At 54.0% G+C, this 25,867-nt stretch overlaps 1 protein-coding gene across 3 annotated transcripts in view; it reads left to right on the top strand.

Annotated features, from left to right (window-relative positions):
- Window positions 1–17,220: 17,220 nt before the first annotated feature.
- Window positions 17,221–25,867, top strand: part of TMEM51 (transmembrane protein 51) — a 55,815-nt gene continuing 47,168 nt past the window's right edge. For 2 of the 3 annotated variants that reach the window (XM_072828257.1, XM_072828265.1), the window contains exon 1: window positions 17,221–17,325. The gene's annotated coding sequence lies outside the window, so the exon portion shown is untranslated. Of the gene's footprint in view, window positions 17,326–24,562; window positions 24,586–25,867 lie in introns of those variants that run through there. The other variant, XM_072828260.1, reaches the window with a different exon arrangement.

The following is a 25,867-nucleotide window of genomic DNA, read 5'->3' as shown; positions in this document are numbered from 1 at the left end:
CAATACTTAAAGACACAGGCTTCCCCCTCCCTCGGAGCTGAGACCCTGTTCCCCAACCTAATCCTGGAACTGGGTGACTTCAGAGCTGGAAGCTGAAGTAACCCAGCCACACGGTGACCAAGCCTCCGCCTCGTGTCGGAGAAGCGGATCGGATGCCTTAGGGTCCGGCCCGAGAAGCAGAACCCACAGATATTCGGGAATTTATACAAGGAGTTTGGCGGGCTGGAGAGGTGAGCCTGAGCTCAGGGGGCGGGGCCGGGGAGGGGCGGGGCCACGGAGGGGCGGGGCCCGGGGAAGGCGGGGCCATTGGCCGGGGGCACGGGAGGCCGGGGGAGGGGCGGGGCCACGGAGGGGCGGGGCCACGGAGGGGCGGGGCCCGGGGATGGGAGGAGCCATGGGCGGGGGGCACGAGGGAGGGGCGGGGCTCGGGGAGGGGCGGGGCCTGGGGGAGGGGCTGTCCATGGGGGAGGGGAGGGGCCTAGAGAGGGGCGGGCCCGGGAGGGGCGGGGCCTGGGGAGGGGCTGCCCATGGGGGAGGGGAGGGGCCCAGGGAGGGACGGGCCCCAGGGAAGGCAGGCACGGGGAGGGGCGGGGCTTTGGGGAGGGGCGGGGCTTTGGGGAGGGGCGGGGCCCGGGAGGGGCGGGGCTTTGGGGAGGGGCGGGGCCCGGGAGGGGCGGGGCCCGGGGAGGGGCGGGGCCCGGGGAGGGGCGGGGCCCGGGGAGGGGCGGGGCCCGGGGAGGGGCGGGGCCCGGGGAGGGGCGGGGCCCGGGGAGGGGCGGGGCCCGGGGAGGGGCGGGGCCCGGGGAGGGGCGGGGCCCGGGGAGGGGCGGGGCCCGGGGAGGGGCGGGGCCCGGGGAGGGGCGGGGCCCGGGGAGGGGCGGGGCGGGGCCCGGGGAGGGGCAGACCAGCACTGAGGCAGGGGCGAGGCCAGGTCTATGGGATCCACAGGTAGGATTCATCCTGCATCAGGGAAACCTCAGTCCTGCTCTCACGGCCTTTCAACTGACTAGCCCTGCCCAGATTATCTGGGATAACCTGCTTCACTTAAAGTCAGTCCTTCCGGACTTTGATCACATCCGCACAATACTTTTGCAGCAACACCCACATTAGCATCTGACCGTGTAACTGAGGGCAGAACCTGGCCACGTTGGTGCATCGGTGTCCCTCATACAGAGGTGACCTCACTGAGCCGCCAAGATTAGGGTCCAAGATCTAATGTCCTGTTCAGTTGGAATTTTAGACAATGAATAATTTTTTAGGAAAAAAATAGGAAAGAGAGCACCAGGAAGGAAGGGCAAGGGGTGGGGGGAGGCAGAAAATACCCTCTCAAAGCCATTGTGCGTATAAAGACCTGAGCTCTGAAGCAAGCCCGGGAAGGATGGTGGCCTGCAAGGGCCCCCGGCCCCTCTCACTTGCTGACCAGCCATGCATTTGGAGAATATTTATTGAGCATCTATTATGTGCCAAGTAAAAAAGCTACAGCTGACATTCCCATAGCGAGTGTGTGCGGGTTCTAGCTGCATTTATGCTTGCTAATTCATGTAATATGCACAAGGCAATGGGGTAGGTATAATTCCTATTTTAGAATGAAGCAACCAAGGCAAAAAAATTAAGAAATGGTCCACAGCCCCAGAGCACGTAAATGGTAGGCCTGGGATTTGAACCCCCAGGTAATTTGGCTTCAGAGCACATAATCCTTGATGGCCTGTGTATCGGTCAGGGTTCAAAGCAGCAGAGCCAGTAGGAAATTTTATATGTATCTAAATGGAGGGAGGGAGAGAGGGGGGAGAAAAGGAAAGATGGAAGGAAGAAAGGAAGGAGGGTGGGAGGAATTAGCCTCTAAAAAGCCTTTGTGTATGATGAGTACGTATGTATGTGACAGAAGGCACACACTGTCACCTCCCCATCACCGTGCACTCTATCCCATAGGGCCAGCCCTATTGGGTGTGGGAAGGGATGCTCAAGGTGTGGTACCAGGAGGTGGGGGGCACCCAGACCATCTCAGAGGCTCTGTCAACTTCCTCACAAATCTGTCCCTCGAGGTACTGAGCTTTGTCCTTGGGGAATTGACGGTCAACAGGACCAGCTCGTTCCCTGCCCTTCCAATGCCTGACAGCACGAGAGATGAGGAACCAGCAATAAGAAAACAAATAAATAAATCATTGCCGACTGCAGTGTTGCAAAGAAAGCAGAGAGCAGCAGGGGTGACTCACTTCCAGCAGGGAGGGCGGGGAAGGCCTCTCCGAGGAGGTGACATTTGAGCTAAGACTTGAAAGGTGAGGAAGGAGGTGCCACTGAGGGCAGGTTCCAACAGCAAGTTCAAAGGCCCAGAGGAGGCAAAGGCCCTGGGGCTGCAAGGAGAAAGGTCAGTGAAGGCTGCAGCCTATTCAAGGAGCCTACATGAGGCTCGATGGCGCAGGTGCTCGGAGGCCTGCCGAGGGGTCACAGCTTCCGCAACACGCTTCCCGGAGAACAGAGAAATTGGGAGAGCAGGTAAAGGACAGGCAGAGAAGCATCGACGTGGCCTCCCCTGCCCCAGATACACACACACACACACACACACACACACACATCTCCACACTGGCACATTTACTTGGTTGAAGGGTTCGGTCCCAGGTTGGGGGAGGACACAGTGAGGCCTTTCCCTGGCTGAGTCTGGGAACGGGAACCTGAAGGAAGGATCTAGAAGAAGACCTTGTACCTGAAACTCATGGCCCTCTTTGCAAAGTGCATCTGCTCCGCATTGAAGGTGGTCTTGTACTGGGGCCAGGAAGTCCTACTGGTGCTCCTTCTGCACGTTACATCCGGGCACCATCCCCATCTGCTTGGACGAGCCCCATCAGCTGTCACTGGATTACTACCACCGCCTCCTCCCTGGTCTCCCTGCTTCTGTCCTCGCCCCCCACCCCCGCCCCCCGCTATTCTCCGCATAGCAGCCGGCTCCCCTTCGAAATGTTAAGTCACATCTTATCACTCCTCTGGGGAAACTCTGAAGGCCCTGCCTCTCACCGGGTTAAAGTCAAAGCCCTAGTCACCTAGATGGCCCCTCTGCCTCTCACCTCTCCAACCTCACTCCCACACCCGTCTTACTTGCTCAGCTTATTCCCGCCAAACAATTCTCAATGTTCCTGGATACCCCAGGATCCTACCTCGAGGCCTTTGTACTTGTTGTTCCCCACCAACCCAGAACACTCTCCCCATCCCACAGCGGCCACCTCACCCCACAGCATCCCTCACCTCCTCCGGGGCTTCTGAATGTCACCTGCTTTGACTACTCTGTTCAACACTCGGACCCTCCCAGTCCCTTAAGCCTCCAGCACTTCCCCTGCCCCTTCCTGCTCCGTCTTACTTAGAGCACGATCTACACCCAACTCCTTGCACTTTATGTACTTATTTGCGAGTGTATGGTCTTCTCCCCTGTGAGAATGCAACGTTGTATGAGGGCAGGAAGCTGGTCTGTTCCTCCCCTGCTGTAGGCCCAGAGACTAAAACAGGACCTGGCACACGGCAGGTGACCCATAGAGGAAATCGACCCTCTGACAGCCACTAGCCATGGACTCTACACTTTGGGAACAAGACTCTACAGACTTGTAGACTCAGAGGACTCTACACTTTGGGAACAAGAGTCCCAGTTCAGCCAGCTAGCACTGGGAAAAACCAATGAATATGATCCACCCTCCCAGTTCACAGAGGAGGCCACTAGGCCTCGTAGTGTCCCTGGTCCTGTCCTTCAAACCAGCAGTGAGGCTTTAGGCAAGTCGCTTCCCTGGGTATCAGTTTTCCCATCTGTAAAATGGGGAACACACACATTCTATCATCTCTGAGCTCCTACTTGGCATCCAAGCCTTTGACAGGCACCATGGGCAAGAGGCAGGGCTTTCTCCCAAGTTGCAGGATATCGCTCCGTGCACTGACCCCAGAAGGTCAGATGACATTTTTTGAAAGGGGAAATGCTGTTGATGAGTGGCCAATGTACTTTTATATCTTGTTCTGAATGTGGCTGCCGTCGAGCAGTGCCCTCTGGCTCCTTTCCGCCTCTCAGACTCTCACGCCTGCAATCCCCAGGCGGCTGTGCAGGGGGAGGGCAGAGGAGGGGCGGGAAACACATTAGTTCTCCTTTCCCTGATCTTGGAGCGTTTTCAAGCAGAGTGTCTAAAAGGCCTGAAACCACTCCGGGGTGCGTGCCTGGCGGAAACGAGGGCTTCTGTGCACCCCAAGCCAGGCGCAGAAATGTGCACAGCCGCTTTTTTCCTAATAGTCCCATGCTAGGAAGGAACTGGATGAAAACACAAATTGGGGGAGAGTCATACGGTGGAATATTACACATCAGTGAAGAAGAACGGAGGACTGATGTACAAAACCCAGACAGAACGTGGGATGGAAGAAGTCAGCCACAAAAGACTACATCCTGGGTGGTTCTTTTTATTTGAACTTGAAACACAGGCAACACTAGTTGGAGGGGATAAAGGTTAGAATTGAGGACTCTGGGGAGTCTTGGACAGGGAAAGGGGATGAGGTAGCCTTCTTGGGTCCTGGGAACACTCTAGATTTTGGTGCGGGCGCTGACCGCACCGTCTGCACGTTGGTAGAAACCCATTGAGCCGTCCACTTAAGCATTTTGCACTTCGCTAAATGTATATTGTGACTCAATAAGAATAAATAAATATAAATCAGTCGAAGGCTGGAGGGAGCGGGAGGAGGCTTCCTGCACAGGGAGATGCCCTGCTGCCCACCGACAGGGGATTTCCACGGGACTGGGTGGCGGCTCCCACCTCCCCCGGCAGCCCGCAAAGTCATTAACTCAGAGCTCAGCATGTCTGGCCAAGACTTCCGCCTTCTGAGCAGCCGGGTCCCCAGAAGCAGAGAGGACCCGGGGCACAGCTGCTTCTGGTCCCAGGTGCCTGGGCTCCTCCACTGCCCCACTGCCTCCACTCCACTGCTCCTCCTCCCGCCTGCCACCCCTTTCCTGAGAGCCCTCTGAGTGGGCCCCATTTCTCCATCCTTTGCCCTCCTGCCCCAACAGCGTTCCATATAACCCAGGATGGGCTGGACAGGAAACCGCCGCCTGGCACCTTCCTCCAGGCCTCGGCGGCTCGCTGGGTCAGTCCCGCTGCTGGCTCTCCGGCGGCGGCCGAGGCCCTGGAGAGTTCAACTGGCAGGACTATGTCCTTGACACTGCAATCATAGGTCTGCGGAGTGACCCCCGCCTGATGGGCAGCCACCCTGTCACCCTAGCCTCCCTTGGCCTAGAACAGCTTCATTTGTGTTGGGAGTTTCTCTTCAATAGTCAGAGCTTCCTTTTACAGAGCAGCTTATGGCAAGGCAGGCACTGCTTGCTGCGCTTCACAGACATGGACTTGGTTGGGACTCCTACTGACCCCATTTTACAGATGAAGAAGCTGAGGCCCCACGAGGTTAAATGCCTCCCCAAGGAGCTGTAGTCAGTGACTGCAGAGCCAGGATTTGAACCCATGCAGCCCAGCTGCAGGGCCATGTGCCCAAGCCCTGAGCTAAACTTCCTCCTATAGGAACGACTCTAAATACAAGGGCCAGCATTTCGAAGGCGCCCGGTGTTAGCTAGAAAAGCAACGTAGGTCAAAGAAAGGGTTACATTTCTGGCGGGAAAATATCTCAGTCTCAATTAATACACATTTTTTTTTAACATTGAATTACACTGAACTAAAAATAAAACAAAACCCTTCCCTTTTTCTGGCCAAATAGAGGGCCAGTTAGCCCGATGGTGCCGTCCAAACCTGGTCCAGGCGCTGTGCGGGCAGATGCCACCTGGGAGAAAACCCAAGGGCCCGGGGTGGGTCTGTCTTTTCTGGGGGCTGCTCCGGCTCCTTGTTCCCAGGTGCTTGGCTGCAGAGACCCGGAGCAGAGCCCTGGGGGTGCAGGGCCCATGCACCCAAGTGCTTGGAGGGAGCAGGAGCAGCTCTCCCAGTGGCCCCGTGACTGGCAAGCTCGTGGACTGCTAGCCAGGCCCTTGGACCAGAGACAGCCAAGGGACAGCCAAGGGACAGCCAAGGCGGGGAGGAAGGTCTGCAGGGAGCTGAGCAGAAAACCCAGAGTGGCTCTCTAGGCTCTGTCTTATAATTAGATTTTCGGAGAAAAAAGCTTTTTCCACTTTGCAAAGCAGGCTGCTGATTTCCAAAGTGATAGCAGCCAGCATCTCCCCTTTCCCGTAACTAGATTTGCCAACTTTCTGACTCAACCTCTTGTCTGTCCTTCCATTTTTATCACTGTTCTTCTCCAGGGAGTCGTCGATCTGTCTGTCCCGGCCGTCTGGACTCTTGCTGTGGCTAAAGTGACATGCGATGGGGGTGGGGGGGGGAGGTCACTGTACGTCGCCGTGCAGGGATCGGCCACCTGTCAATCACGGCCGCCCTGCCAATCATCTGGGGGTGGGCGGGCCTTAGTGCAAGTTCGACCAATGGCCTTTCAGTTTCCCCCAGGTGAGGGTTCTGAGTGCCTGCGCCCGAAGGTGGGACCTGGGAGCTCAGGAAGCCGACAGGTGGAGGTGCGATGAAGCCACACCTTTGGGGGGAGCGGGGCGGCTCCGATGAGCTCCGGGTCCCAGTCCCAGCTGTGCCCCTTCGCGGGCTGTTGACTCAGGACAAACCCTTCATCTCCAGCCTCCTTTCCAAACTGAGGCTGAAATGAGGTAAGGCTCGTAAGGAGCTTAGCCCAGCCCCTGCATGCAGAGAGATGATGAAGGCTGACATCTGAAATTAGCTGATGTGTTTTGCATTCCCAGTTTTTGTTGCTGCTTCAAGATCCTCTCCACCCCACCCTCCCCCACCCCCCAAAATTGAGGCAGCTGTTATCAAACGTCTCCGGGAGTTAATGACACAGCGAGAAAGACAGAACCAAACAGTCCTGGCTTTGGATCTTGAAAGTCTAGGAAATCACGGGGAAACAGAAAGGACTAGTGTGTATAGACAATAGGATGGGGGGGCAGGGCAGGGAGAGACACAGATGCTGGACTCAAGAAGCTTCCTGCCTCTTGACTGGACAAAGTTCCCAGATCAGGAGGAGGGAGTGTCTGAAAGGAAGCCAGGGAAACAGAGAACGAGGGCCCTGGGCTGTGTCCCATTGTGTCCCTTTCCCATGTGGAGCCAGCAAGGGCCTCAGGACCCGGGGCTGAATGGCCATTGGATTGATGGATGGAGGCAGATGGGTCTGAGACAGCTCCACAATGTTTTTCTGCACCCCAGCAAGGAGCAGGAGAAAAATGCACCCGGGGAACCCAAAAGGAACACAGAAATAGGAAAGAGCGAGGTTGCCAACTCAGACATCCATGTAGGCCAGGCAGGTTTTGCAAATGAGTGAACCAGGCCCGGTGTTAATAGGGAATGGTGGGGACTGTGGCGAGCCCACAGAAGGCATGCCTGGTGTCTAGGGGCAGCCACCATGCAGAAGGGGCCTGCAGATTGCCGCCTGTTGGGATGTGTGCCTGGAGTGATCTCCAGATTTTTAGATTTTTTTTTTCTTTACAAGACGTGAAAATCATTATTATTTTTTACAAAACAAGAAAATATTATTTTTTTACGAGACATGAAAATCCTCTTTTTCTTTCAACTATCTAATTCTTAGGTGAAAATTCCCGTTCCAAATATTGGCAACTGATCCTTTAAAAACACCATATGGGTCAAATGAAATGGATCTGTGGACTACATGTGAGTCAGAGGATACCGGGTGGTGACCTGTTGTCCTGCTAGGTTTCCCTCAGGGTCAGCATGGACTTGCCAGGACCAACAGCCCGGCAGCCAGCCTGGGAACAGGGATCGATGGCATCTGCACCAGATGTGCCCTTAGGGAAGCTTTGGCATGAAACAAAAGCTTCAGAATTGAGATGCAACCCTTGCAGAAGGGGGGGCAGGAAAGCATCTCTGCCACCTGGCTGAATAGGGGCTCCTAAGATAAATAAGGCTGAGTCATGGAAAAATAGGTCCATTTCCTGCCAGCTTGAGTTTGTGGTCTGAGTCTCACACCTCTTCTAGTGACCGGGGGAATTTAACTATTTTTATACTGCACGTGTTTTGGGCAATTCTTTCTGCCCTTTTGTCCCTGTGTATTTATTTCATTCAGGTTCAAATCTTTATTTTGAAATAATAACAGATTCACAGGAAATGGACAAAAAAAAAAAAAATCACAAGGAGGTCTCGTGGGTCCTTCGCCCAGTCCTTCTCCATGGTAGTTTCTTGCACGACTTCAGTACAACATCGCAGCGGGGAGATTGACGTTGAAATGACGTTGGTACAACTCCCAGAGCTTATTTGGATTCCATGTTCCCTTATATTCATTTGCGTCTCTATCTGTGTGTGTAGGTTCAGGTAACCAGCGCCTCCCTCAGTATCCAGAACTGTTTTGTCCCCACCAGAATGTGTGTGTGTGGGGGGGTGCTCCATGGAAGCCACACCTATGCTGGCACAACCACACCTCCTGGCAATGTTCTTCATCTCTGCAACTTGGTAGTTTCAAGAATACTATGAATGGAATCGTACAGTATGGGAGCTTTTGAGATTTGATTTTTTTTTTTTTTTTGGTCAGTATGATTCCCTTGAAAGCCATCCAGATTACTGCATACCTCAAGAGCTCACCTGTTCCTTTGTATTGCTGCCTAGTACTCCACGGTGTGGCTATACCACAGTTTACCCCCTCACCCACTGAAAGGCATTTAAGTTGTTTCCAGTATTTGGCTATCATGAATCCTTTTCTTTTTTTTTTTTAATAAAATTAATTCAGAAAATGCCAGCCAGTGGCATCTGTGTTCTGAGTTTGGACAGGGTACAATATTTTCTGTGATCCCTCAGTTGTGGAAATTTGCACAGACTTTTTCTTTTTTTTTTGCATAGACTTTTTCATTTGAACTCTACAGAAGCCCTGGGAGGAAGGCAGGGCAGGGCAGAGATTCAGGGGGTCAGTAAGTCAACACATTTTTTTGAGCACTTATTATATACTATGCACTATTCTACATATTGGGGAGATAGTGGTGAAAAAATAGACTAAAACCCCCTTCCTCGTTGATTATCCCCAATACTCATCAGAGAAAGCTGAAGCTCAGAGAGGCTATATAAATAACTTGCTCAAGGCCACACAGGTAGGAAGTGAGACTTGACCCCACATCTTCCAACCTCCAGGCCACTACTTTTCTGGTTAGATTTCGCCACCTATCCTCCACAGATATCAACTCCAGAGCAAAAGCACATGCCGGGGATCCTGTATGCAGTATTTTAAGCAGTGGATCTTAGTTGGGGGTGATTCCCTCCTCCCCCCAGGGACATTTGACAATGTCTGGAGTCAAAGCTTGAGGGAGGCGTTGCTATTGGCATCTAGCAGGGAGAGGTTCAGGGCAGCTGCCAGCAGCCCTACGGTGCACAGGGCAGCCCCCACGACAAAGACTTATCCCGTGCAGATGTCAATAGTGCTAAGGTTGCAAAACTCTGGTCTAAAGAGCCCTAAGAATCACAGACAAAGATAGCGACCACCTAGACAGCACAGTGTAATATTGAACCTCCACCCCCCGCTCCCGGGACAGAATTATTTGCATGGCAGGTATGGTGAAGGCAGCACACCGCTGGTTGGGGGCCGATGCGGGTCCCTATGAAGCAGGCACAACACACCGTCACCTCCACTGCATCAATACTGGGATGAGGGCACAGGGTAGACGCCGGCGCCTGGTGGGCTGCCTGAAAGAGGACGCAGAACGTGCAGGGGACTGGCACCTCTGCCCCATGCTCTCTTCCTCCGTTTCCCTTGAAGAACCTCACTTACCTCCTTTGGGCAGAAATGCACAAGAGAGCAGAGCTGAACAAGCAAGGCCTTTTTAGGAACAGCAGGGAAGTGAGCAGGATGCTCGGTCCGCATCGTGGAGCGTGTGAGAAACGTAACTTCAGTTTTCAGAACTAGGCTCAATTTCTACTTCAAATCCCCGTTCTGCTGGTGGGAGAAACTTAATCACAGCTACTCAGTCTTGCTCTGGGCTACGTCTGTGTTTCTCTTTTTGGTGAAAGGAGCTCACAAAGTGCCAAGACCTGGGCAGGAGCCAGCAGCAATCTGGTCTTCTCTGGCACCTGCTGACACGGCCTCATTTCTATATTCCGGATGGCAGACGCGCCCTTCTCGCCTCCTGGAAGCCCTCTCTTTGCCCAGCTTCTCCCTCTTTTCTTCTCTCAGCTTCTGCTCTCCTCTCGGGCACATGGGAGACACTGGCAGGGCCTGGCAAACTGCGGCAGGGCGGTCTCACTGCCTCCGCCGGCCACCCCATGTGACCCTCCCCCCCGGAACCACAGTGGGTGATGACAGACATTCTCCTGGGCTCCCCCCAGCCCACACCCACTCTCAGAGTGGGCAAAGGGCCAACGCTTTGGCCACCACTCACCTCTCTGGAGACCCACATCACCCTCTGCCCCTCTGCGTGGACCCCCAACCCAGAGACACCTGATCTGACCTGGCTCTGGGCAAATGGTTATCAGATCTTGCTAAGTCCCCAAACCTTTTGTTAATGACACAAACTTTACGCCCAGGGCTCCCACTTTTGAAACTCAAAGCTCAGATTCTTCTAATCCCAAAGTCTTGAATCTTAAAACTCAAAAATGTTATCTCTGCTTTCCTGCTGCATCTGGTTTACCCTGAAATAAGAGCTGCTGGCTGAAAAAACAAAAGGGGAGAGAAAAAAAAAAAAAAACAAGAACAAAACCTTTCATCACTAAGTGTTAGCCCACTCCAGCAGTGTGTTGGAATGGGGGGAAGACACTGTCGGGCTCCTTCTTTGGGCCCTTCTCTGCCAGGGGAAGCTGAATCTCAGTCTCCAGGCTCATCTCCCATCCTCCAAGCCTGGATCAGACGTCCCTAAGAGCACTGCAAGCCGCACTAGCAGGAGAGCCAGGGCAGAGAAGCCTGTGGGTGCATGGACCGCAGGCCGCCCGGGGTCACAGCCAGACACCAACACCTGCCAGCTGGGTGAGCTTCATCAAGTCACTTAACCTCTCTGGGTCTCAGTTTCCTCGTCTGTAAAAGGGGGAAATATAACACCTCATCTTCCTGAGCTTGTGAGGATGATTAATGAGACAGTGCGTGTATACGTGTAAAGTGTGTAGAACAGTGCCCGGCACGTAGTGAGCACTGTAGGAGTGCAGCCTGCTATTGTTGTCACTTACTTATCCTAGAAGTGAATGGGTTTCCCGGAATCCAGAATCCGAATCCCATGCTCACGCCCCCACCCCCTCCTGCCCTGTGCCGGGTGCTGGTGACTACAGTCACTCAACCCGGAGACGATCGGGGCATCTGTGCCCAGCCTCTGGCGCTGCCTTCAGCTGCTTGCAAGAGCTTCAAATGGATCCTCTTAGGATCTTTTCCTTGCAAGAAACAGAAACTCATCAGACTAGTTTAAGTAAAAAAAGGAAACTCGTTGGAAAAACAGGACTGCAGCTCAGCATCAGGAAGGAAGGACGGTGGCCCGCAATCCAGGGAGCTTCCGTCTCGTGCTGTCTGCAGCCGGCTCCCAACCTGGCGGCTTCCCTGCACCTGTGGGGCCCTGCTCTAGGTGCCTGCTGGGTGGGTGCATTGGCTTCTCCTTCCTGCTGGCAGAGCCTCCGTGTGATTCGGGTGTCTGCGCCAACCCCAGTGACCCCAGGTGAATCCTGAGAGTCTACACCAGGCTCGAGGGCCCTTGCCGGTTATAGGTTGCAGAATGAGCATGTGACCCAGTTCTGGCAAGGGAGGTATAAAGGAAGTTTATGGGGAGCTTCTGGGAAAGGTTTCATCACTGATGGAAAAGGGACCACAGAGGAGTGACAGGGCCTGGGGCCTGAGGGTGCGATGAGTAGCAGGGCTGAGCAAGTCAGAGGGCCCACCTGGTCACGAAGCCCTTGTGTCCTGGGCAAGAAGTCTGAACTCGGTGCTGAGGGCCCCCGGGGAACCCTGGCTCAGGTCTGGGTCACACTGCTGACCGTGAGACATGCAGAACGCATTCCAGGGGGATAGCCCGGACACAGGACACCAGGTAGGAAGGAGCTGGGTGAATTGTACTGAAGATGGGACACAGAGGAAGGTTCTAGGGGATGGGGCACCAAGGAATATGGGTGATAAAGAGAAAGAATCTCTGGCTGTCCGTGCTCAGGGGTCTCAAGAACCAGGATCCTAATGCCACGAGGTCCTCACTAGCTCCATTCTGGGCTGATTCATCTACACAGGCCCTGTTACAATGGTAACTGAGGCAGAGACATATTTTTCGAAGCATTTTTCAGAAAGTGGGATGAAAAGGATTTCATTTTTTTTAATTTTATTTTTTTAAGATTTTATTTTATTATTTATTCATGAGAGACAGAGAGAGAGAGAGGCAGAGACACAGGCAGAGGCAGAGACACAGCAGGCTCCACGCAAGGAGGCTGATGTGGGACTTGATCCTGGGACCCCAGGATTATGCCCTGGGCCGAAGGCAGGCGCTAAACTGCTGAGCCACTCAGGGATCCCCAAAGGATTTCATTTTAAACCAATAGTCCAACTACACGATTCCACCTTGCACTGTATGAGCAAGGTCTCTCGGCCACCCAGACCTGACTCAACCCTCCGAGAGGCTGGGCCAGTATGTCACGGTGATACCTGCGTGTAAGACACATCCCTTCCCGGTGACTAATGTGGACCGCTCCAGGTGAAGTACACGTACATGTGTGATTTACTGCTGATTGCACGCAAGAGTCACACAGTGGAGACATTGCTCAGCTCCTCAAGGGTTGAGAAATGAGCCCTCATCACAAGCCACCTGCTCAGAAAGGAGCGGAAGACTGGCAGCCGAGGGCAGACACAGGGGCAGCAGAGGGGGTGCTCCTGGGGGGCGATACACAGGGCTCCTGGCGCCTCCTTCTTGTGTTTTCTTAGCACACGCACTCACTGCTTTTCAATTTCTAAGGGTAACCACAGTTTGGTTTCATCCCTCCCATAATACACGTTATATATATTTTTTCTTCGAGAGAGAGAGAGAGTGAGCATGAACAGAAGGAGGAGCAGAGGGAGAGAGAGAGAGGGAGAACTCCAAGCTGACTCCACGCTGAGCATGTGAGCCCGACACGGGGCTCAATCCCACGACCCCACGATCATACCCTGAGCTGAAATCAAGAGTCGGACATTCAACTGACTGAGCCTCCAGGCGCCGCCCCCCCCCCCCCCGCAGCATACTTTCTATGCATAAGCAAATATATGTGTGTCTATATCTTAAAAAACAATAACAACGACAACATTTGTGTGGCCTCATAATGCTCAGTCTCCTGCCTCTCTCAATTCATGATCCAGCTCGGATATTCTTCCCAGGCAGCCCTAGCTCCTCCTTTCTCATGACCACATGGCATTCCTGCCCGAGCCCACGCCTCGGCTCGGCTCCCCTCTGCTGCTGGCAGTCACCCGTGGGAGCTCTATGTGGCGATCTGTCCCTCTAAGCAGGTTCTCAGCCTCACCTCCTGACAGACCGAGGTCAGGTCACCAAGCGGCGACAGTCTAATACTTTAAATTAGCTACTTGCCCGCTCACCGCTCAGCCAGAGGAAATAGAAATGTTCACCAGCAGAAGGCTCAGAGCAGCATCCCCTCCTCTTAGATTTCAGTGTTTTGGAAACAGACAGGCTGATGCGCCAAGCGACTCGTGTTCCAAGGATCCCAGGCCGTTGGCGGGACACTGGGCCACATCCTGTCTCCCCTGACCCTCATCTTGGTGCCGCAAAGTAGGTATTATTAGCATCACTGTTTTTGCAGAGGATTTTGAACCTGAGGCTCAGAGAGGAGACGTCGTCTATCCAGGGTCACACGGCTCGTAAGCGGCGGGGGACCCAGAAACGAGAGACAGATCTGATGAAATCCTGCGTTCCTCCTGAGTCCATGGTGCACAGTGTCACCGGCCTCTTGGGTGGACGCTTCGCTGAAAAGGTGGGTGATGTAAACAGCCGCCTGCACAGCTCAGCTTGCCAGACCTGCTGGCTTCCTCTAGTGCCTGTGACAAACTACCACAAGCGCCAGGCCTAGAAGAACACAGATTCATGAGCTCACCGTCCTAGAGGTCGGAAGCCCAGACTCGGCCTCAGGAGGCTAGAAGGAAGGCGTCAGCAAGGCCGCGCTCCTGCTGGAGGCCTAGGGGAGAACCCGTCCCCGGCCGATTCCAGCTTCTAGGGGCTGCTCGCCTGGCTCGGCTCAGGGCCCTTCCAGGAACCACATCACTCTGCACTGCTTCCGCACCTCTGCCTCTGTCTTAGAAGAACACCTGAGTCTATACTGGACCCGCCAGGACGATTCAGGATAATCGCCCCACCTCAAGGGGCATCTGCAAAGTCCCTTTTACCATGTCAGGTAACACCTTCCAGGTCCGGGGGATTAGAACACGAACATGGTTCAGCAGCCGTTATCCTGTCTATCCCGGGGGGCTCCTAGCATAGTGGTTAAGAGCAAGCATATACATCAGTTGGAATCCTGGCTCATCTGCTTGTTAGCGGATGGAGGTGTGTAATGTCTCTGAGTCCCAGTTAGCCTGACCCGAAACACTGGAATCATAGAATGTCCCTTCCAAGGCTGTTGAGAAGATCAACAGCAGTTAAATTAAGTCGGGTGCTTCCATGGGACCTAGAGAACCAGGGAAGAATTGAGGGAAAGGGCCATGAAGGGGTATGATGACAAGGAGAAACATGCTTCCCTTGAGTTTCTAGTTTCGTCTGTGGCTCCACTTTGGAGGAGATTTTCTCCAGCCTCTCCCCAGATTAGGCAGGATGAGCCTGCCTGAAAGGAACACTCCGAAGACGAGTTGCTGAGATGGGCCAGACCTGCCCAGTTAGGTTTGTGGTGGAGCAGGGCGGGTCTGGAATTGGACCCTGGCACAGAAATGTCCTGGGGCTCTTTGCCTCCTGCCTGAAATGATCATCCCCAGTCCCGGCCTCTCCAAAGTTGGTCTTGCAGAGTGAAATGAAAGCCAGATTCTGGGTCTTATCGGAGAGCTACATGACTGTTTCTCATCAACCATTTGGAGCCTGGAAGGTTCCCAAATTCATTGTCTAAACGTTGTGAGGGAATACACAGCTCTCCAACGTGAGCTTGTTGTCACAGGTACCTGCCTACACAAACAGTTCTCGCCATTCAATAAACTAATGTTACTATTTGGGGCTTTCATTTGGCCAACACATATTTATCAAGCGCCTGCAGGCGGCGAGGGGAGAGGGCAGGAGAAATGGGCAGGACACAGGGGTCCCTATCCCCAAGGAGAGCGGGAGGCAGACTTGCCTAAAGGATTAGGTCACCGTGCAGAGTGAGACAAAAGTGACTTCTCTTCCTGAAAGACAGGAGAAGCAGGGAACCTTGTCTCAGGGGAGGGAGTGTGTGCAGAGTGACAAGGAATTCTTCCAAAGATGGGAGAGCACGGGCTCCGGAGCTGACCAAATGGGGTCTAACTCCTGATGCTTCCCAGCTGTGTGGCCTTGGGCACATGATGACCTCACTTTCCGAAGCCTCAGCTTTCTCTTCTTTAAAGTGGGTGTGACCCAAAAGCACCACTGGGGTTGTTGTAGGATTAAACGGGCGGGGAAGTGAGCGGCAGCCTGGCGATGGATTCAGGGTAAGGACGTGAGGAATACGCTCTTATTGTTATATTCATGGAGACTCATCACTGTTGCCCTAAATGCTTTCCTCATCCCCCAGATCACAAGTCAGCCCCAGATTTGCCTATTTGTGGACACCAGGGACCTGTTGAGCTGTTACTGTTCAAGTTAAAAAGCAACAGTGGGATGAAATTCCGACACGGGCAGATATAGGTATACGCAGGGTTGGATGCTGTGTACCCTTGAACTTGGCAGTAGGGCAGTGAACTTGATTGCAGTTCCACAGCGACTGCGGGGTCTGATTTCTGCCCTGGACACAGCAGATTCCCAGTAGGAGGCGCCTTCTGTCCTCTGCTGGGTTCTCTGACACCCAGCCAACGGCCTATTGGCCTTCCTCAGGGTTTGAACTTCAAAGGCCTTGACAGTCACAGGAGAAGGGGGCCCCCCACCTGGCTTCTCTTGGAATTCAAAACAATCTAAGATTGGGAGAGGCAGCGGGCTGTCTCCTCGCTCTGTGTTTAGAATCCAGGTTTTTTTTTTGTTTTGTTTTGTTTTTTTTTTTGGTCTGGCTGTGATCTCAGGTTTGGGTGCCCGGGAGGTTCCAGGGGGGACCTCCAGGTGGGGGGCAGAGGCAGGGCGGACCTAAGAGGCACCCTCACCAGTGCGGGTTTACTCTCCCCAGAGCCAGGCTTCAGGCAGCAGTTCTGGGGCTCTAAGCAGAGGGGGCCACCGCTTGCAACCTGGTGGTCAGAGTGACCCCCCCAAACCGTGTTTCATTGGGAAGGTTCTCCGGAAAGCTGGGAACGAAAGCAGCCAGCAGGGGAGATTCTCTGGGCCTAGGGGCCGCGGGCGCGGGCACCCGAATGGGCTCCCCCCGGGGGGCCGTGCGACCTGGAACACGCAGGGGGCGCGCAGGGGATGGGAGACGGGGTGGGGGGCCGGGGCCGAGGGCAGGAACTGACTCGCTTTTTAAAAACCTGCTTCCTCCTTTGCTACCTCCACCCATCAGTCACCTCGCAAACCACCAGCCCTGGGCGGTGCAGGCGGGTCCCAGCGCCCCGAACACGCCCAAGGGTGAAGAGCAAGGCGGCGGCCTCCCCAGGAAGCAGGGGGGAGCGGGCGTGGAGAGGCGGGCGCAGCCTGCGCCAGGTGAGCGCCCGGCCAGGTGAAGGCGCGGCAGTGCTGCACCTGCGTACTCGCGCCGCCGGAGTTGGGGGGCGGGGCAGGGGGGTCTCCCCAGGTCTAAACACTTAACTAACCTGGAGTCCCGAGTCGCCGGCCCCGGCCCCCATCCCTGGGGATGTCTGGGCTCCGGGCCCGTCCCCCATCCCTGCTTGGCCGACCCCGAGCGGCGGGGGGCGGGGGCGCTTGGCGCAGCGCCCCCCTCCCCGCACCCCTGCCCCGCGCGGGCGCGAGACCCGGGGCGCCTGGGCTCTGCGGGCCCCGGGGTGGGGGGGTCGGCCGGTGGGCGGCGCCTCCCGGGGCCCGAGGCCGCTCCCGCCGGCGCCGCCCTCCGCCTCCCGCCGTCCCTCCCCCCTGCGCGCCGGCGCTCCGAGGCCGCGCTTCCTGCGTCCCCATCCCCGGCCGGGCGGGCGCTGCGCGCTGTCCGCCGCCGCCTCCCTCGGCCGAGACCCGCGCCCGCACCGCCGGCCCCGGGGCACAGCGCCCCGGAGGAGGCAGCCCGGGGCACGGGGTCGAGGAGCCCCGGTGCCCGCCCGCCCGCCCGTGACCCAGCGGGACCCGCAGCCGCCCCGGTGAGTCTGCGCCGCCGCGCCTTCCGCCCGGGAGGGAGCCGAGGGCCGTCGGGGTCGATGTGTCCGTCCGTCCGTCCGCCCGGGAGCTGCCCGTCCCGCGTGGGCCGCCGGGAGGCCTGCGGACCCGCACCCCTGCAGCCGCGCCCCGCCCCGCCGGTGCGGGACACCCCGCCTCCCCGCAGCGCGCCGACCTCGGCCGGGCAGGCTGCGCGCCTCCGGGGCCCCCTGCTGGCGAGGACAGGTGCCAGCGCGGGGCGGGATTCGAACCCTCGGCCGGGCCCGCGAGGCACCTTCCCAGGAAGTCCCTGGAAACCACCCTGGCCTGGCGCTGCCCCATCGCTGCCCCTTCCCCCCTCCCTAACTCTTTTCTGGAAACCGAGGCTTTGGGGGGGATTTAGGTTCGCGGGGGTGTCCCGGCAGCAAAAAACGGTGAGAAACCGGGCGTGAGCGAAGTGAGGTCAGACTCAGCTTCCTCACTGTGAAATGGGCGTGATGACCTCCCGGGATGAGGCGTGCGGCCTGCAAGTGCCAGGTCTAATGGGAAGGGAAGGGATGGGATGGGATGGTCACTTAGAGAAAGTTAGCTTCCCCAGCCTGCGGGCGGGGACAGCCCAGCCCCGCCTGGCCCTCCCTGGCCGGCAGCAGCCGTGGGGCACCTGCGCACCCTTGTCGGGCGAGCTTGTGCGGCCCAGGCCAGATCCCTCCTCGCGTCGTGGGTGGTCCAGGCCCCGGAATCCCTGCGGGGCCGTGTGGGCGGGGCCGGGACCAGCCCAGGTGGGCGAGCGCCGGGGAGGGGTTACCCTCTAGAGCTGGCTTCGCCAGTAGAAGGAGGAAGGTGGGCTCTGGGACCTGTGAACGGCTCTCACCCCAAGGAGACTTGTCACACAAAGATCTTGACCTCGGTTGATAGGAACAAATGGAATTGGGGAGGATCCCCGTTCCCTCCAGATGCTTCCCTCCGCCGCTTGCCAGAGGTCCTGCCCAGACTAGGAGAAAAGGCCGAAGAGAGGAAGGGGAAGAGGCTGGCGGTGCATCTGTTCCTCGCGATGCTCTGTCCGGTGGTTGGATGATGAAGGCCTCCTGGGCATCAAGCAGGGCCAGGCCTGTCCCTCGCGATGCAGAGCCTCGGGACCTCGAGAGATCCCGGCCTAGTAAATGACAAGTGTCGCTCAGAGGTGGTGATGCAGTCAGGCCCCAGCACCCCAGGCTGGTTGTGTGACCTGCTTCCCTGAGCCTGAGTGACAGCCTCCTAGGTGGGACCTTCGTGCCTAGCACACAGCAAGTGCTCTGTAGGAAGGAGAGAGAAAATACCCCAGGCTGAGGTGTGCCACGAGGTCCTGCTAGGAAAAGAATGTTGGAATAGTCGACAGTGTACTGGAGTCCCTCGGGGAAGGGGGCGAGGGGTGTCTGGGCAGATGGAGCAGCACGAGCAAAGGCCCAGAGGTGCGAAGGCACATGGGGCTTGGTGGGCCTGGGGGAGTGTGCTCAGGCCGTGGCAGATGGGTTTGTGGAAAGGTGGGGAAAGTAAAGGGAATGGAGGGTCTGGAATGAGCTAGACTAGATAGGCAGGGGGCCGGGCATTGCCCGTGGGACTTTTTCACGTGGATGCCTGGGAGCCATTGAACGAACGTGTGTTGACTGAGCACCTTCAGTGGGCCAGGCACCTTCTGGGTGCTCAGGACAGATCACTGAACAAGAACGACAAAGACAGACACAAATTCCATTCACGTTCTTTAAGCAGGGGAGTCATTTGATCCTGTTGATATGTGAGGAAGATAATTCTGGCTGCGTGGAAGTCTGTGGAGAGTCCGGGGAAGGCTGCGGGGAGAGGGGAGGCTGGCCTGCGGGGTGGGGGCGGTGGGGATGAAATGGGGGGCTGGCGTGGAGCCCCGCCCAGGAGCCAGAGATGAACAGGTGGTCTTCACACGTGACCACTGCTCAAGGGCGAGGTTTGTGGATTTGGTGTGAGGCCCAAACTGCCAGCCTGTCTCCTGCCAGAGAGCGCGGACGGGTGCCCGGGACCTTGGCAGGGCCCAAGCCCCTCCAGCCGTGAGGCCTCTCCTGCTCCCTGAGCTCCAGAAGGCACAAGGCCCTCTACGTGAGGGATGGCAAGCTGGAGGCAGAGCCAGCGGCCCACCTCCTGGGCAACCTGCCTCTCAGGGCTCCTGTTTTACTGGGCCTTGGTTCTGGTAAACGTTCTCTCCCTCTCTGGGGCTGGCGGTAAACCCCTCAGGACCCTCGGGCTGGAAGAGGGGCTTTGGCTCTGGGCTTCTCTCCCCCCCACCCCCCCAGTTCCAAAGTAAAGTGAATTCGAGGGACTGAGCAGAGTTTTCTCCCTAAGTGCTGGGGACGTTCCAGAAGCTCAGATGTCTTCTGTTGGGAATGTGGCGGGCGAGGGGTCTTGCATCTGGCTTCCGGCTTCTGGTCATGTCTGTTCTGAAGCTTGGTCAGCTCATTTCTTGCCATTGACAGCTGTAAGGGTGTCTCCCATGTTGGAGGTCTCCCTCTGCTGGGAGGGGGAACCACGCTGTTTCACCAGCCGCAGGAGGACCCCAGAATGTCTTGGGTGGAGGGGACCACTCTCATTTGACCAATAAAACTCAGAGCGGGGAAGGCCATAGAGCAAGTCAGCAGGGACTGCCACCCACCTCCTGAGCACTCCGGGGTCCCCTGCGTCCTCCCAGGAGACCTGGCCTGGACTCCAGCTTAGTACAGGTTTGGTGGTTTCTCAGGCTCTCCTTCTTGCCGGCCACTTCATAGAGTCTTGCCCCTCCCCGGCCTGGACAGGTGGCCTGGCGTTTTGGTTCTCTTCCTCTTGGACTGAGCCCCTGGTACACCGGCTGCCCCTCCTGGGAGCTCTGGGCCCCCAAAGAAACAGGCCGCTTGTTTGGTTTTCCCCGCCTCTGCCCCAAGACACCAGCCAGAGGCAGCCCTCCGAGGGTCCCTGCTGAGCTCTCCCACTAGCTGTGGCCTCAACCTGATTCTTGACTCCTCCCTCCCCTCAGCCCCAACCCTTATCTCGGGAGGCTGGTTGGCCCTGCCTTCTATCCAGTGTTGTTTACTTGGGCTAAGCTGCCAACAGTCTCTTATTCTCTCTTGCCCTAGATTTATCAGACTTAGCAGCCTTTAAACCTGAATGCCGATCCCTTTAGCTCTTAGGCTTCTGAAGCCAGAGGGGACCAGAGCCATCAGAAAGTCTAATCTGCTTATTTTATAAATGGGGAAACTGAGGCCCAGGGAAAGGAAGGCACTGGCCTGAGTTCAGAGGTAGGACTAGACCCCGTTTCCTGATTTCTTTTTTTTTTTTTTTTTTTTTTTTTTTTTTTTTTTTTATTGGTGCTCAATTTACTAACATACAGAATAACACCCAGTGCCCGTCACCCATTCACTCCCACCCCCCGCCCTCCTCCCCTTCTACCACCCCTAGTTCGTTTCCCAGAGTTAGCAGTCTTTACGTTCTGTCTCCCTTTCTGATATTTCCCACACATTCCTGTTTCCTGATTTCAAGGATGGTTCTTGAAAATAAACCAAAGCAGTGAAATCAGAGGAGCCTCTTTCTCTCTACTCTCCACACTGGATGTTTTGGAGACATCCACAGTGACGTATCCAGGAGGGGTAAATGCTGAGGGACCTGGAAGACGGGTGCACATTGAGGAGTATATATCTTGGGGCACCTGGGGGGCTCAGTGGTGGAGCGTCTGCCTTTGGCTCAGGCCGTGACCCCGGGGTCCTGGGATTGAGTCCCACATCGGGTTCCCTGCAGGGAGCCTGCTTCTCCCTCTGCATCTGTCTTTGCCTCTCTCTGTGTCTCTCATGAATAAATAAATAAAATCTTTTAAAAAAATGAAAGAAGAAGTATATATCTTGACATTTTCAAGTTCTATCTGCTCAAACTGGCATTAAGGCCAGAGAATAAGCTAGTGATTAACCGACATTATTTGCTGCTCCTCTAAGCATACAGGCATTTAAGGTTGTTTTCTCCCCAAAATTACAAAGGAAGGACACGCTCATCATAGAAAACTTGGATGGAAAACATCACGATATGCTGGCAACCACTGTTGATGGGTGTTTACACAGATTTTTTTTGTTCGCTTGCTTGCTCTGCTACTTCATACCCTGGTTTTTCAGTCCGTCGTCATAACGTGCATTTCCCCGTGTGACAGCACGCCCAGCTCCTACCTGTCAGTCTCACGCACTTCTACCATCCGATGGCTGGAGATGACTCAGGAGGCCAGCTTTCTGTGGCTCTGTCAGAACCCTCCAGCAACCAAAATCCTCGCACGCCATGCAAATTATTCACCTCCGTGGGACTTCAGGGGGCCATTTGTCCGCACTGCCGTGGTGTGGGGAAGGGCATGTTTACAAAATGTAAAGCAAAAATCAATTCTTAGGGAGCCTCTTAGAAACGGAGGAAGTTAGGCATCCAGGTGGCATGGGTGTGATCCAAAGATTACAGAAGGGAAGAAGATGTCTTTGTTTCCTCTCATTTTTTGCTGTGTTGGTTTTAACCCAGCCAAGTGCTCCCACCCCACTGCTACCACCCTTGCCCTGAATCTCCCCAGGGTTCGGCACTGGGGTGGCAAGTGTGGGTTCCTAGGAAAATCAGTACTGTATTGGCTTGCTTGTCTCCAAGCCCTGCCTCTTGGACAGCAAGTGTTTCAGTGGCAGACAATTGAGTTGCCTACTCAGGTGATCCAGGCTGGGTCACCTTTGGGACAGGGTCTCCTGGCAACTCTCAGACTCTAATGGGGTCACAGCTTTGGTAATGCCATATAAATTGTCAATGCTAGAAGTGACCTCAGAGGATCCCTTAGGCCAGTGCCTGCAGACTGTGGGCAGCAACTTAGTGGGTTTGAAAATCAGTTACGTAGTTTTCCACTGGCTTTTAAAAAGTGAAATAGAAGAAAGCCGACTAGAAAACAGCGTGTATCTCACGACAGGAGATGCATTCTTCAAGGAAACGTTCATCTCAATTTTCTGGGTGCGGGTATGCACTGAGTCACCAGATAAATATATTTCCATCTGCCTGGTAAGAACCTTGGGTAGCCCTGCTCCTGTCCGTTGGTTTGGTTTTTGTTGTGTTTTTTTTTATTTTTTTATTTTTATTTTTTTTAAAGATTTTATTTATTCATGAGAGACAGAGAGAGAGACAGAGACACAGAGACACAGAGACACAGGCAGAGGGAGAAGCAGGCTCCATGCAGGGAGCCCGACGTGGGACTCGATCCCGGGTCTCCAGGATCACGCCCTGGGCTGAAGGCGGCGCTAAACCGCTGAGCCACCTGGGCTGCCCTGTTGTTTTTTTTTAAATTGGGGTACAGCTAACATGCCATATTATGTGTTTCAAGTATACAACATATGTATCCATTGCAAAATGATCCACACAGCAAATCCAGTTGCCATCTGCCACCTGACAAAGTTAACAAGATGTTACTGACTGTGTTCCCCATGCTATACATTATATCCCCCTGACTTCTTTGTTTGATTACTGGAAGTCTGTCCTTCTTTATCCCCTTCACCCATTTTGCCCCCACCGAGCCCCCTTCCCTCTCTCAACCACCAGTCTGGTCTCTGTATCCATGAGCCTGGAGTTTGTTTTCTTTCTTAGATTCCACATATTTGTGAAATCCTGTGGTGTTTGTCTTTCTCTGCCTGATTTATTTCACTCTGCCTAATACCCTCTAGATCTGTTGCTGCAAATGGTAAGATTTCATTCTTTTTTATGGCTAGGTAGTACTTTTTTGTGTATATAGATATTTATGTCGAGTCTTCTCTATCTGCTCATCCAATGATGTGCACTTGGGTTGTTTCCATGTCGTGGATTTTGTTTGTAGTGTTTTTTGTTTTCTTTGTATCGGTATCCAGTAATGAAATTGCTGGATCATAGGGTAGTTCTATTTTCAGTGTTTTGAGGAACCTCCGTACTTTTTCCCACAGTAGCCATACCAATTTACATTCCCACCCACAGTACGCAAGGGTTCCCTTTCTTCCACATCCTTGCCAGCGCATGTTATTTCTTATCTTTTTGATGACAGCCATTCTGACAGGTGGAGGTGATAGCTCATTGTGGTTCTGATGTGCATTTTCTGAGGCTGAGTGATGTTGAGCATCTTTTCGTGTGCCTGTTGGCCATCTGGATGTCTTCTTTGGAAAAATGTCTACTTAGATCATCTGTTTATTTTTTTAATCAGATCCTTTGTGGGCTTCTTCTGTTGTTGAGCTGTGTGAGTTCTTTATATATTTTGTGTATTAACCCCTTATCAGACATATCATTTGCAAATGTCTTCTCTCATTCTGTAGGTTTTCTTTTCATTTTGTTTTCTTTAGGTTTCTTTAGGTCCCATTCTGTAGGTTTTCTTTGTGGTATGGAAGCTTTTTAGTTTGACATAGTCCTAGTTGTTTATTTTTGCTTTTGTTTTCCTTGCCTTTGGAGTCAGATCCAAAAAAACATCGCTAAGACCAATGTCAGGGAGCTTAGGGCTCCTGTCTTCTATCAGGAGTTTTGTGGCTTCAAGTCCTACATTCGAGTCTTTAATCCATTGTGAGTTAATTTTTGTGTATGGCGTAACGGTCCACTGCTTTTTATATTGGGATCCTGGGAAACTTGGAATTTTTTGGACGGGTCCCAGAAGCAGTCAGACGTTTGCAGGGACAGAGTGGTGGGAGGCAGGGCCAGCTGGAAGGAAGCTCTGTTTACAAGTGTTCCAGATGTCGGGGTGTGAAAGATTCCTTTAAAAAAGTTCTGTGGCTTTAAAAACAAAATGAAACAACAGGCTAGAAACCAGTGCTCATCTAGCCACCTCAATTCTTAGAAAAGAAACAGAGGCCAGAAAACAGAGAGTCAGTAGGGGAAGGTGGGCTCTCCGGCCACACGCTCAAGGACCTCTAAAAGTAGCCCCCTGACAGCTCTCCAGATGAGGTGCCAAAGTCAGTGTCAGAGCTGTTGGCCTGAAGCCCACACTCACCGTGAGCCCACGTCCCCCACAGGCCACATTGTTAATGTACACTAGGAATTCATGTTTATCATAAAACCCATTAACTGTCATGCTAATGGCTCAGTTTATATTGCTACGGTGCACAAAATATTAGTTTGTTCAATGCCAGCATCTAAAACCCATCACAGGATTGGTAAGTCCATTTTGGCATTTCTTCTTTTTTTAATGTCCCCAGAGCTTCACTAATGGAAGCATCCAAGAGGTGATGGGCCCAAGGTCACCCGGCAAATCCTGGCAGATCCAGGGTGAGGACTCACCGTGGTAGGTGAGTTCCTTTCTTAAAGACTGTGGCCTCACAGGATGTACAGTTCTGGTTGTCTCCAGAAGGTTCTGCTGTTTCTTTGATTCAGGGTGTAGAACCAGGTGGCTCTAATTCTTGGTGAATTTTATGTCTTTGCCACTTTGTCCTCTCCATATCTGGTCCGGGAGAGAGAGGGGAGAGAGAGAGAGAGAGAGAGAGAGAGAGAGAGAGAGAGAGAGAATTTACCTACCTTAACCTTGTTCTACATTTTCCCCACGCCTACTGGCTGGGCTTGCAGAGGGATACCTCATTTCATTATGTTTTGTAGAAACTGTGTCTATTACAAATTGAAGATTTGTGGCAACCTAGTGTCCAGCAAGTCTGTTGGTGCCATTTTTCTAACAGTATTTGCTCACTACCGGGTCCCTGTCACATTTTGGTAGTTCTTGCAATATTTCAGATTTTTTCCTTATTACTTTGTATGGTGACCTGTGATCAGTGATCGTGACTTGCCGAAAGCTCAGATGATGGTTAGCATTTTTTAGCAATAAAGGACTTCTCAATTAAGGCATGTACATTGTTTTTTTTAGACACAATGCTGTTGTACATTTACTAGACTCCAGTATGTTGTAAACATAACTTTGTATACACTGGGAAACCAAAACATTCATTTGACTTGTTTTATTGCCATATCCACTCTCTTCCAGCGGTCTAGAACTGAACCTGATCTCTGAGGTATGCCCATACTGGCTAGGGTATAGGCATTGTTCATTGACACGTGGTAGAGGAGGATCTGATTTAAAAACATGCTTTCAAAAAAATAATAAATAAAACACGCTTTCAAATATTATGTCTTAATTAACTGCAGTTTGGATGATAGCAATTATGTATCAGAGTTGTCCTTGGGTCATTGGTTTCAAATAGTGACAGGTGCAAATTCTTCTATGGTGGTGGGGGAACATTATCTTTGGCTCATCACAAGCTGTGACTTTTAACTAACGTACCGGTATGTTCTGTGTGCCAGGGTGAGCTAGAGGGCCAGCTCCCGCCCCCCAGATGGGGCTGATCAGCCTGGGGGGCGGGGGTGGGGAGCTGGCTGTAAAGGCACCATCGCAGTTCTGCCGACAGTGATGAGGTAGCCCAGGAGCCAGAAGAGGAAATTTCACCCAGACCTAGAGTGTCAAGGACGGGCTTTCAGAAAGCTGAATCTAAGCTGAAATCTGAAGAGGGGCAGAAGGTCAGCAGCAGAAAAGGGGGCACCTGGAAGAAGCAACAGCCTGAGTAAAGGCCCCAAGATAGAGAAGAG

The sequence above is a fragment of the Canis lupus genome, chromosome 5 (genome assembly GCF_048164855.1).
Source record: "Canis lupus baileyi chromosome 5, mCanLup2.hap1, whole genome shotgun sequence".
NCBI classification, from domain to species: Eukaryota; Metazoa; Chordata; class Mammalia; order Carnivora; family Canidae; genus Canis; species Canis lupus.
The sequence above is the reverse complement of the archived record's forward strand: the minus strand, read 5'-3'. Positions and strand labels throughout refer to the sequence as shown.